This window comes from Akebia trifoliata, unplaced genomic scaffold (genome assembly GCF_017979445.1).
Source record: "Akebia trifoliata isolate Shusen 1 unplaced genomic scaffold, ASM1797944v1 Contig00210, whole genome shotgun sequence".
Lineage (NCBI taxonomy): Eukaryota > Viridiplantae > Streptophyta > Magnoliopsida > Ranunculales > Lardizabalaceae > Akebia > Akebia trifoliata.
Window position 1 is genome coordinate 8,727 of NW_028236863.1, and position 12,352 is coordinate 21,078.

Here is a 12,352-nt window from a genome sequence, read left to right on the forward strand (position 1 = left end):
AACTTTCCGATCCACAAACCTTAGCTTTGTTTAATAGATCGAGATAAATAGAGAACTATAAATCATTGATAAAGCTTGTGAAGGTGGATCCGACTGATCTACACTTCTTCATAGTATTTTTAATCCCTTTTTTCTTTAGTGGTTTATGTTATAGACAGTTCCATCTTGAAAATTATTTTTAAATTGCTTGTTAAAATTGAATTAGATTTAAAGCAAAAAGATTTTTGAATTAACATTGTCTCTCTGGTTCGACCCTTGCTTGCCAAGGTTTTCTTTTGTTTTTATTTTATCATCATTTATAGCTAATCATTTTGTGCTTTCAAGAAGGTAAGAAATGACTACAAATGAGGAGCGAGAATACACGTCAAAGGTACCATTTGCTTTAGTAATTTGTAGCCTTATGTATGTTGTGGAATTTACTAAACCAGACATTGCACAAGCAATGAGAGTTGTAAATAGAGTTATGAATAATCCAAGCAAGGAGTATTGGAAGACTGTGTAGAGGATTATGAGAAATTTGAGGGGTACCACAGATCTATCTTTATGTTATAATGGAGCAAAGATTAGTCTACAGGGGTATGTTGATTCTGATATGGCAAGAGACCCAGATGGCAAAAAAAGTACCACAGGTTATGTCTTTACATTGGGTAGTGCAACGGTGAGTTGGATTTCAAGATTGCAGAAGATAGTTATTCTCTCGACTACAGAAACAAAATATGTTGCAATTACAAATGCGTGTAAGGAAATTGTATGGCTTCAATCTCTTTTGAAGGAGTTGGGTAAGGTGCCAGATGATTGTAAGTTGCACAATGATAGTCAGAGGGAAATTCACTTAGTAAGGAACTCAACATTTCATTCGAGGACGAAGTATATTGACATCAGGTATCACTTTATACGTTTACTTCTAGAGAAGGGGGTGTTTACTTTGGAAAATATTAACACAACTGTGAATCTTGCAAATATGTTCACCAAATTAGTTACTCTTAAGAAGTTGGAGACTTGTTCAGCTTTTATTAGACTTCAAGCTTAGAAGACAAGGATGATTCACATTGAGTTTGTTATCGAAGCTTTACTTTTTAGATGCATCATGTTTAGTTGGAGATATTCTTGATTAGTCTTCAAGTGGGAGATTGTTGTGGTCTGTGTAGCCTGATAGTGCTAGTCAAGCATGAGGTATTGTAAATCAAGCCACACCTTCACCTAAGGATATTTTCGTAATTTCACTACTATTATGTAAAACCCTAGTTACGTTTCGTTGGGTATTTATATTTCTCATTTTTTGGTGAAAGGGTGTAATCTATAACTGTGAGTTTTCTTTTCATAATGGAATCGGTGTGATATGTGGACGTACCTCAATCTTGAGGGAACCACATAAAATCTTTGTGTTTATTTGTGTGATTGCAACTTGTGTTTGTTTTTCAATTCATTTTCTTGTTTCAATTGCATCTATTTTTCTTAACATTAACTTCTTGCTCTTGATGAATATATTGTGTGAAGCTACAATCTGCTTCAACCTCTATGCACATCCTAGCATAAGAAAGCATGGATCTACTTGCAACGGAGTTATCCATACGGATAGGAGATCAAATCATGTTCAAACAATTAGAGGACCTGATGAAGAGGGGGAGTTGATGTAATCTTATCCAAAATGGAATAGATGACAACATATTCCTCGAAGGTTTAATCTCTAGGGACCAATTTTGGAGAATGAGAGAACGACCTCCTAATGAAGATTCATCCATGAATGACCAAACCTAAAGATAATTGATACAAACTGAAAACTAGAAAGCAGATTGCTTACATGTCTTGCGATCTCCGAAGACAGAAACAAAAACCATGATTTTTTAAAAGGTTTTTCTAGATACCTATGTTTACAAGAATATAGAGTCTAACAAGAAGTAATCAGCGTCCAAGAAACGACGGATAATTTTCCAATAATTCTCTCACCAAGAATCCAAGAAAATGAAGCAAATCATTACTAAGCATCTCGTTGACAGGACGTTCATGAATAAATAATATTCTCTGTAGAAACGCGAAATTCCCAGAGCTACTCTCTCTTAAATAGGCCCTCCCCTCTGAACAAAATCCTAACAAACTTCTTACATTTTAACTATTTGACATAACCAGCAATTGGTTTAGATCCTACTTCAATTGTTAGTTCACATCCAATAAAGGAAAATGTGGCCTACACTACAACATAAAGGCCGAAACTTTCTGAAGATCATGACGAAGGTATCTACAGATATCCCCTCCCAAGTATGATCAATTATGCAATCTTTATATGTGATTAAAAAGTTAATTGACTATAGACATACCACACTTTCAGGAACTCCAGGAGGTGGCAAGGAGAAATTTCTTGGCGGAGGATGCCGAAGATACGCTCTCTTGTCAAATCGCCAGTCCGAAATTTTTAGAACTTTTAGCTCACCCTGAAAATGGAACAAGTCCGAAATTTTCTTAACTTTTAGGTCACCCTGAAATTGGACCAAATTCGATGCAAAAACAAAGAAATGGAAATGGATCTAAAGAAATGCAGATGAACATGTGTGGCACCACAGAATTCACATACAGATGAACGCAAATACAAGAAGCAAGGGCAAAACAATGCATGAGCATATAGTTGAAATATCATGGTTTTATAATGATTTCAGCATGGGGATGGGTGAATACCCTTTACCTTTGAATTGAAATTACATTCATTAGTGAAGTGAATGATGAACTTTTTCCCAACCTTGACATCATATGGAGGCTGTAATCAAACATGTCAAGAACTCGTTAGCACAACCTCTAGAGATATAGCAATGTCCACACCTAAAATTTTCAGTGTTTTACGCAAATGGATAAAACATTTTAAAAATTACGTAAACAAGTACGTTTTCAAAATGTTTATAAAACAGAAGAATTTATTGATTTTTGAGAACATAAAATTGTATGGCATTTTGCAATTTGAGTGAAATGGTCTTCATTCTTGTTAAACTAAATATTTAATTGACATATCCTATCTAAAACTGTAAATTTTATTGCATAGTCAAAATCATATATATATATTCTTTTTCAAGAAATACTGTTTCTTTTATAACAAAAATGGATAATCTATCCATCCATATAAATGTTTTGAATATGTATCTGGTCACATGAAATCATGAATCCTCACATCCGCTTACATTTTTCACCTGCAATTATCTTTCCCTACATGTAAGTGTGTGTGGAGAGGATCGGATTTAGGTATAACATTCCCAACCTGTAGCATAAAATCTTTAGGAAGAATATGCTTCACACCATGCAACGCGGATGCAATACCATACCCATACCTAGTAATAGGATACCAATGCAAACGCAAAAAGAATTATATAAGAACACTTAGGATTGGAAGTTATAGTTGAAATTAACTAAGAAGATATATATACAAAATCATTCCAAAAGTTCTCTCACATTTCTAGCACCCAGCCAAATTCTTCTCTAGTCTCCTTGTCTTTATTCATTTCTATTGAGACATTCTTCCATGTGGGTGCAATTTTCTTCAGCAAGGACTGTAATAGGTAATTTAGTTGACACCAAATGTGATTATCCAATTTCACATACAAGCAACAAAATTATGGCACATTAGAAAATCCCTAAAAGGATAATAGAGATGATGTTGATGATAATATTAATTGATATTTATTTCTTTCCTTTATCTAAGTCATCATATAAAATTTTAATCCAATTGGGATAAGTTCTCTTTATTGACCAATAAATAAGGGATATGGGTCATTTTTTATGAGAAGGTTTTTCTTCTTCTAGGGTTTGAGAAAGGTAGGGCCATGGGTGTACAAAGATTTCAGGGGCTTCATTTTGGGTTAAAACTAAAGGTTTTTCTTATAGTTTTCTCATTTGATTTTCATAGTGAAGAAATATGATCACAACCTGTATATGTAGGCTTTAAATAGGAGACAAGTAAATCTTGGTGTTCAATATTTTTTTTTAATATTTATTGCCTTTTGCTATATTTTTCGTTCATCGTGTCAACAGGTTACCTCCAAAAATTTCAACAATAATGATAATATCAATAAATAAACATTTGACGTGAATGAAAATTTGAAATGTAGAAGGATGAGTAGCTCTGTGGTTACTAGTTTGAGAAATTGAAGGGATTTCTTGAGGGTGATTCAAATCTTTTCTTAGAATTTCTAAGATGAAGATCATCCATCGATTCTCCCGTGTGGTTCTCCAATTCATTGTTAGTCTCTTAGAAAGCCATGGATTCTACCAAAAAGGTACGCAATTCCAACCCAAAAATTCATTCTATACACTTCTTTCTTGAGCTTGGGCATTGCAGGGATTAACAAGTCTACATTCAAGCTCAGAAAGAATCAATGGATGTCGGGTAAACTAAAATTTACCTCCATAGGAGATACGGAAAATTGGAAGAGAAATTCAGCAATTGGAAAGGGGTCCCCAACCCTAGCTTACCAATCAAAAAAGAAGATCATGCATCTGTGCTCTCAAGAAGATCATGCATTTGTGTTGTGTAAATGTCTTGTATTCTCTTGCGCTACGCATAACTATGGGGATGCAGGGGGTAGTGCCACCACGAAGGTACGAAAAGGGCAATCGTGTAATATTTTTTTAAGTGTTTTCTATTTTTGAGGGGTTTTTATTTTCGGGAGTTTTACATGTTTTTGTAACTCTCGATTATATAAATAGAGATCACTAGGTCTGCAAAACTTATAAGAAAATAGTTATTGTTCTTGTTATCTTCCCTGGACGTAGACACATTGCCGAACCACATAAATCCTTGTGTCTTGTGCAATTGGGCCGGTTATCTTTGCTATTTCATTTTTCAAACAATGCATTTGAATTTTTTTCAGAAATTTAAAAAATTAATAAGTAGGGATTAATTTTCACAATCATAATAGTTTCCTTATCCAAAAAAAAAAAAAAAAAACCTTGGGATATATAATTGAGAAATAGAATATAAATGGCCTAGCAAGTCAATTTGATCCAACTAATTTACCAAACAATATTAGCAACAAAACGGTCTACCTTCTTCATGATTACAGGAGAACTGCCAATTTGTTGAATATTTGTCACAGGGCCTTTCTTAAAAGGATAGAACTTCCTCATTAATTTCTCATGCGCAAAAGGCTGAATATAGAAAAATGTGTATGCTGCTGGATGTGCTCCACGTGCGAGGTTAGGCAGAGGATTTATAAATATGTGATCAGGTTCTGCCATCAGTATATATCTGTAATGGTCATATAACACAAAAACTTTAGGTTTTTGTTTTTTTTTTAATACAAGAAAAAAATATAGGTAATTCAAAGTATAAAGTGAACTTACTCTTCCTCAATTGCTGCTTTCTCCAGCCATTGCATGAAGGCCCATGGTCTATTTAAGACTATATATCCCTAGAAACAACATTTGAGTACAATGTGAAAGAAAATATTATGAACCTACGAGAGAAAGACATGAATTCGACCCCATTAGCTTTTGGTTTATTTAATAAGTTCGAATTCTCCCAAGGGGTGGCTGGGGGAACAGGGTTACCACCTAGGAACCTAAGAAGAAGGTCTTATATATATAGTGAAAGACCCATAGAGTGGACCTTGTTGAAAACAACAGAAGAAGAGACCTAAGGGGAAAGTACTATCTAAGGGTTCCAAAAATCTATGGAAGTCGACTGCAGATTGACTGTAGTTGTCTGATATGATCCCTAGAGAAAAAAACGTAACCTAATCTCCATACAATTAACGCCTTAGCTTTTGGTGTTTGTACAGTTTCATAACAGAAAATTAATAGACATGATCCAAGAGATAGTGCATGATTACTATCTCTTTTTAACAATAATATATTATTGTATGTTGTTTCATTTTGCAAAGGGGGTGAAAACGCCCATATTTGACGGGCCAAGGCCATTGAATTTCATAAAATTTGACTGACCAAAGCATTGAATTTTTCATTGTATAATTTTTTTTTCAACGAGTTGAAACCGTCAAATTAATGGAGGATGGGAGAAATTTGATTGCTCTAAGCCATCAAATCGGAGAACATAAAAAGTTTCAATGGCTTTGGTCCTTTGAAATTCGATTTGTAAAATTCGTGGGCGCTGGCCCATCAAATTTTCCAGTTTTCACCTAGTGTGATAACTTTTAAGTTTTAAACAAGTTATAATTATAAATAATGTAGGGCAGTTTCCCTTTTATACCAATTTGGTTTAACTAGAGTGAACCGAGATATTAACTCAAATTAAAAATATTCCGTTACATGCTTAATAAAATAAACAGGAAAACCAAAATCTGACCATTTTTAACGATTAGTATAACGGTGTTGTGGTAATCTCACCTAAAATGTTGTAATCTTTTAAATTTAATTAGTTTTCATGTAATGGTATTAAAGTAATTTTAAATTAACATCAGTACAATAAATATATACATCCTTGTTGGTAAGTATTTTCAAAACTTATACAGAGATATGTAGACTCAAGAAGGTTTGTATTTTTTTTTTTTAATTTAAAAATTCTAAATAATTAAGCTGATTTTTGTCTTATAAGAAGAAAAATTAAAAGGAAAATACTTATAGGATACAAGCAAATTGAATGGGTAGCCATATAATCTCCCATGAAGAAAAATTTCAAAGGGAAATACCCTTGAGATGCACACCAAATGAAAGGGATAGCCAAAAAATAAAAATAATTCGAAGATAGCCATATAAAACACAAGAAGTTATATATATGGGTCAGGTTCAAGGGACATATGAGAAAACATATGTAAAAAAAATGTAACATTAATAAATTTTTAAAATATGGGTTAGAAGTTTCAGATTGAGCTGATTTTTTGTGAGGATGATCTCTATGATGGGAAGATCATCCGCAAAAAAAATTAGTCCAATCTGAAACTTCTAACCCCATTAAAAGTGACTTAAAATGTGGACCGTCGATTTTTTACCAATTTTTGTCAATAACTTATAAATCACTTTTGATGGATTTAGAAGTTTCTGATTGAGCTGATTTTTTGTGAGGATGATCTTCTCATCATAGTGACCATCCTCGCAAAAAATCAGCTCAATCCAAAACCTCTAACCCATATTTTGAAAAACCATTGTTTTTTCATCTGTTTTTACATATGGCCCTTGAACCACCCCCTATATATATATATTCCTTATCATGGGTATCCCACCTTCGGGTGAGACTAATCCCACAGTCAAGGGCGGATTTACAATGAGGGCAGTGGGGGCACTTGCCCCCACAAGAATCTTAGAAGTCAAGAAGGTCATAGCTATTGTGAATTATATTGCCCCCACAAAAATTTTACCCTCTTAGTTGCCCCCACAACAAAAATTTTACCACATGGGCAAATTCCTTATTCCGCACGTGCCCAAAGTCATATACACTACCCCGTTGAAAAGTCCTATGTGCAACTAGTTGAGTTGAGGGTAGGGTGATCCCAAGGAATTCATTGCTTCATTGGTTTCACACACTTGACATGCCTGAGATCAAGGCTCGGCTTGCCACTACACTAACCTCTTGGGGTTAACAAGTTTTGTATGTATTATCATAATTTCACCAAGAATGTAACTACAGAAAGACAAGAAAGGGTCCCGTTCCCCACCCTAAGCTTTACCCTACACTTTAACAAATGTATTTTGTCCTACGTGGGTTAGAAGTTTTAGAATGGGCTGATTTTTGGTGAGGATGATCTCTATGGTGAGGAGATCATCCTCACCAAAAATCAGCTCATTCCAAAACTTCTAACCCCATCAAAAATGGTTTACAAAAAATGGACGGTCCACAATTTTTCAACTACTAAACATGGGGCTAAAAATTTCGGAATGGGCTGATTTTTGGTGAGGATGATCTTCTAATCATAGAGATCATCCTCACCAAAAACCAGCCCATTCCAAAACTTCTAACCCATGTAGGACAAAACACGTTTGTTAAAGTGTAGGGAAAAGCTTAGGGTGTTGAACATTTCCCAAAGAAAAAAAAAAAAATATATATATATATATTATATATACATGGGTTGGATTCCGTGTACACATATATCTACAACATGTTTTGTCTTATGTGGCTAAAAGTTTTGGATTAAGCTGATTTTTGGTGAGGATGATCTCTATGATGAGGAGATCATTCTCACCCAAAATCGGCTCAATCCAAAACTTTTAACCTTGTCAAAAGTGATTTACAAAAAATTGACGGTCCACGATTCTTCAACTCATAAATATAGGGTTAGAAGTGTTAGAATTGTCTGATTTTTGAAGAGGATGATCTCCTAATCATAGAGATCATCCTCGCCAAAAATCAGCTCAATCCGAAACTTTTAGCCCACAGGACAAAACACGTTGTAAATATATGAGTAGATATGTGTGTGCACGGATCCTGATATATTGGAAACCAAGTAATGTAATTAATAAAAGATTTCTCACCATATCTTGACCATATGGAAGAGGATCAACCACAAATGTTGGAATCTCATCCATGAGGTTATCAGGTTTTCCCGAATGCAGAATCCTGGTGTATCCACCCATATCATCTGATCCAGGCATCTCCATCACTCTCTTATACCAATATTACATAATTCGACATTGCCATTTACTGTAAGAGGTATCAACCGCGGTGACCGCGACATGGAAAGGTCTTTTCACATTCTTCTGATGAATCTGAAATATGGGTTGAGAAGATGTCGACAAAGTGGTGGTGGTTCTATTGTGAATCACTATCTTTATCAAGTTATAAGTCTCAAAGAAGAACCCTAGCATCCCAAGAACCACAAATAGAGATGATGCCCTAGATTCTCTTATCTTTTTTATCATGGTGACGGGTTCATAGCTTACTGTTTAAAAAAAAAATATAAATGATCTGAGTTGTTCCAAGTAATCTAATTTTTCTGTTGATGAAAATTGTTCCAAGATACAAAAAGATTAACTCCACAAGAACAAATATTTAATAATCAAACTGTAACTAAAACACAATCAGAGGGAAGGATAATGTTGAAATTGTGCAGTTCAAGCTAGTAAAGGCATGCAGGAAGAAATTAAATCCCAGAAGATAAATCTAGACAATTGTTTCTGTTTAGATGAAATAAAATTGAAAAAATCTACTAAATTATAAAATGGGACGTGTTTGGTGGACATCTAAAACTGACAACTATTTTTACACAACCACCCGAATTCCATCCATTTTTTCAATGCTCTCTACAACACAGCCAAAAGCCATTGGATCTTGTAAAATTGATGGCATCGAAAAAAAAAAAAGTAAAATATAGTCTACATCACTACATGACCGAAGTTGATCAAGTTTCTTTAAAGTATAATGGAAACACAAACATGGATTCAACCTAAAGAAACAAATGAGTAAAAAAAAACAGAATGAGAGAGAAGTGTGTGTGTGTGAATGCCTTACCACTGAAAAGAAATGGACGGACAAAGAAGTCAACATAGAGATATCAGAAAAAATAAATCGATTGGAGAGAGGATAACTAGCCTGAGCTAATTCGGAGAGAGCTTGAGGGAGAGAGAGAGGAAACATAGACGTTTCTTTCTCTTTTACATATTTTTAATTTATTGTGTAAATCAATAACAATTTATTGTGTAATTGTATAATACGTTTTATTTTGTTATTCACTGTTATTTAAATGCGTGAATCTAAATGCATGTTATTTTTGGTCAACGGGGCTGACGCCCTTTTCTCTCTTATGTACATTTAATAATCTTGTGATATTCAAAAACATGATGGGATGCAATGGAGTTGAAGAGGACAAAATATATAAATTTAATAAAAATAAATTAAAAATAATTATTATTCACCGTTCAATTTTATTTTTAAATTTGGGTGCACGGTAGCCGTCCATTTTCAACACCTTGGATCAAGCTAAAAAAACAATAATTTTTTAATATAAATATTTTCATGAAATCTAAAAGGTTGTGTTGTTAAATTGTCAATGTGGGCCTGAGAATCCTTTTAAATATTTGAAATCTAACTAAATAAATATGTGGAGAGTGGACAAGACAAAAAAGCTCTTTCTATTGTTGATGTCATTGCACTACATGTCAAACGTTTGATGGGTAGTGAGCCAACACGTCATAAGGTGTCTAGGGCATTAGCCAAAAACAGTGCCAATTTAGCATTCCTCTATTTAAATTTATATTTTAAACATGAGAAATGCTAAATAGACGTTGTTTTTGGCCAACGCCCTATGATATGTTGGCTCACAGTCCAACAAACATTCGACATGTGACACAATTACTTCAGCAATAGAGAGTGTTTCTCTCTCTTGCCCACTACTCACATATTTATTTTTTTTAGATTTCAAATCTTAAAAAGGGTAACTGGTCCCACATTGACAATCCAACAACAGTCTTTTAAATTTCATGAAATATTTCATATTAAAAAATTATATATATTTAAATATTATTTTTCGAGCTTGATCCAAGGTGTTTAAAATAGACTTCCACCGATCAAAAATAAAATTCAACAATCAAAAATAACTATTTAAAAAAAAAATAATTTAGTTCATATAATTTTGTCCTCTACAACTCCATTGCATTAAATCATGTTTTTGAATGTCACAAGATAATCAAATAAAAAAGTTTACTTTTTTTTCACTCAAGGCACGAGAGAAAAAGGAATGTCAAGGGCGTTGGCAAAAAATAACATGCATTTAGCATCAATCTTTAAACATAGACTTTGATTTACCTTGCCTTTAGCACTTGGTCTGACCATGCGTCAATGGACAATATGTTACACGGAAGAAAAAAATAGATGTCCAATCCATTATCCAATTCCATATTTGATTATTCAAATACTATTCAAAAAATTTGGTATTCAAATTTGAATTAGGATAAAAGATTATATTCATATCGTTATAGGATTCACTCAGTTACTATCAAATTCCAAATGAATTAAAAATATAATTATGTAATATTTATGAATAATTTTGTTGAAGTGACATCAGGTTGGAACCTCATATCGCACTTCTTGATGTGAAAGTGTATGGGAACCATAGATGCTTTTTATCGAGACATGCGTGAAAAAGCATTTATGATTCCTATCCACTTATATATATAGGGCAATGCTAGCATCCAATACTTCATGGAGACGTTAGTATTGTCTAACACTTTTTTTCCAATAATATTACTGCAGACTCCCAAATTTGAACGGGCCCTCAACATAATGTGTCTAAAAATACATGAAAATTGGAATGAGTCTCAAAACCCAAACCCTCCAAAAGCTTGTGTTATTTTAAATAAATTACTTAAGCCCCTTCTAACTTAGCCCATGGGCTAAGAACCTCACTTCTCAACCTACCCAATGCTACTCTAATCAAATCCAATTCAACTTCTAAGCTCATAAGATCCAAAGCCCAATCCAAAACTCTTATCCTAAGCATCAACCCAAATCCAACAATTACCACCAATCACGGTACCACAATGACCCAAGATCATCACAAGAGGACACATGTCACCACCATAACTCCTTTTATTAAGTCATTTATCAACCCCATCACCTTTCTCTAAAAAATTAGCCTACCCACATCTGACCTATACCTATGTCATAACCTACCTCCATCACTCTCTTCAAATCCCTCATCATAAGCCACCCCCACATCTCTTCTCCCTAATCAACTTACCAAATACACACACCTCACACCTATTTGACACATGTCACCATCTCCTCCATGCTCCTAAAAAAATCTACAATCACTCCCTTACATACTCTCATTCTTACTCTCTTACACAATATCATTCTTCTAATCAAAACTCACTCTACTCAACTCAAATGGGTTGAAGGATCCAACCTATTTAAGTTACAAAAATCAACTTACACCTTTTCCACAAATGCTCTTCCACTACCCTCAATTTACACACACCTTCTCTCACAAACCTCACACCATTCTACATATTTTCACCATTTCATCTTATTTTACCCCTAAAAGTTACCTTCAAAATCCTCCTTCTCAATGCAATCTCACTTACGATGTGAACTCCCTTGTTAAATCTCAAATTTTCATCAACTTTCAACTTTGCCCCCTTTCTCACAATCACTATATTCTCATCCACCAATAACTAAAAGTTTTACACCTCTAACATATCAAAATTAAAATATGAATCTAAATTGGAGCTTTTTTGTAACGCTAGGAAATTTATTACATATATTGAGGAATTAAGTAAACTATATTAACCTATTTTCTTCTTAGAAAATAAATAAATAAATTATTAAATAAATAAATCATAATATTATCGATCTAAAATAATAATTTCTATAAAGATAATTGTTAAATAAAATGTACAATTCAGAGAACCTTCTCATGATTATTATTGAAGAATTAAAACATTTAATCGAAGTAGATAAAAGTCAAAATTTTATAGGAAGTTC

The 12,352-nt window shown here is 33.6% G+C and overlaps 1 pseudogene; it reads right to left on the reverse strand.

Annotated features, from left to right (window-relative positions):
* Nucleotides 1-2,239: 2,239 nt before the first annotated feature.
* LOC147381866 (hydroxyproline O-arabinosyltransferase PLENTY-like) lies at nucleotides 2,240-8,790 on the reverse strand (annotated as a pseudogene).
* Between the last annotated feature and the right edge of the window lie 3,562 nt (nucleotides 8,791-12,352).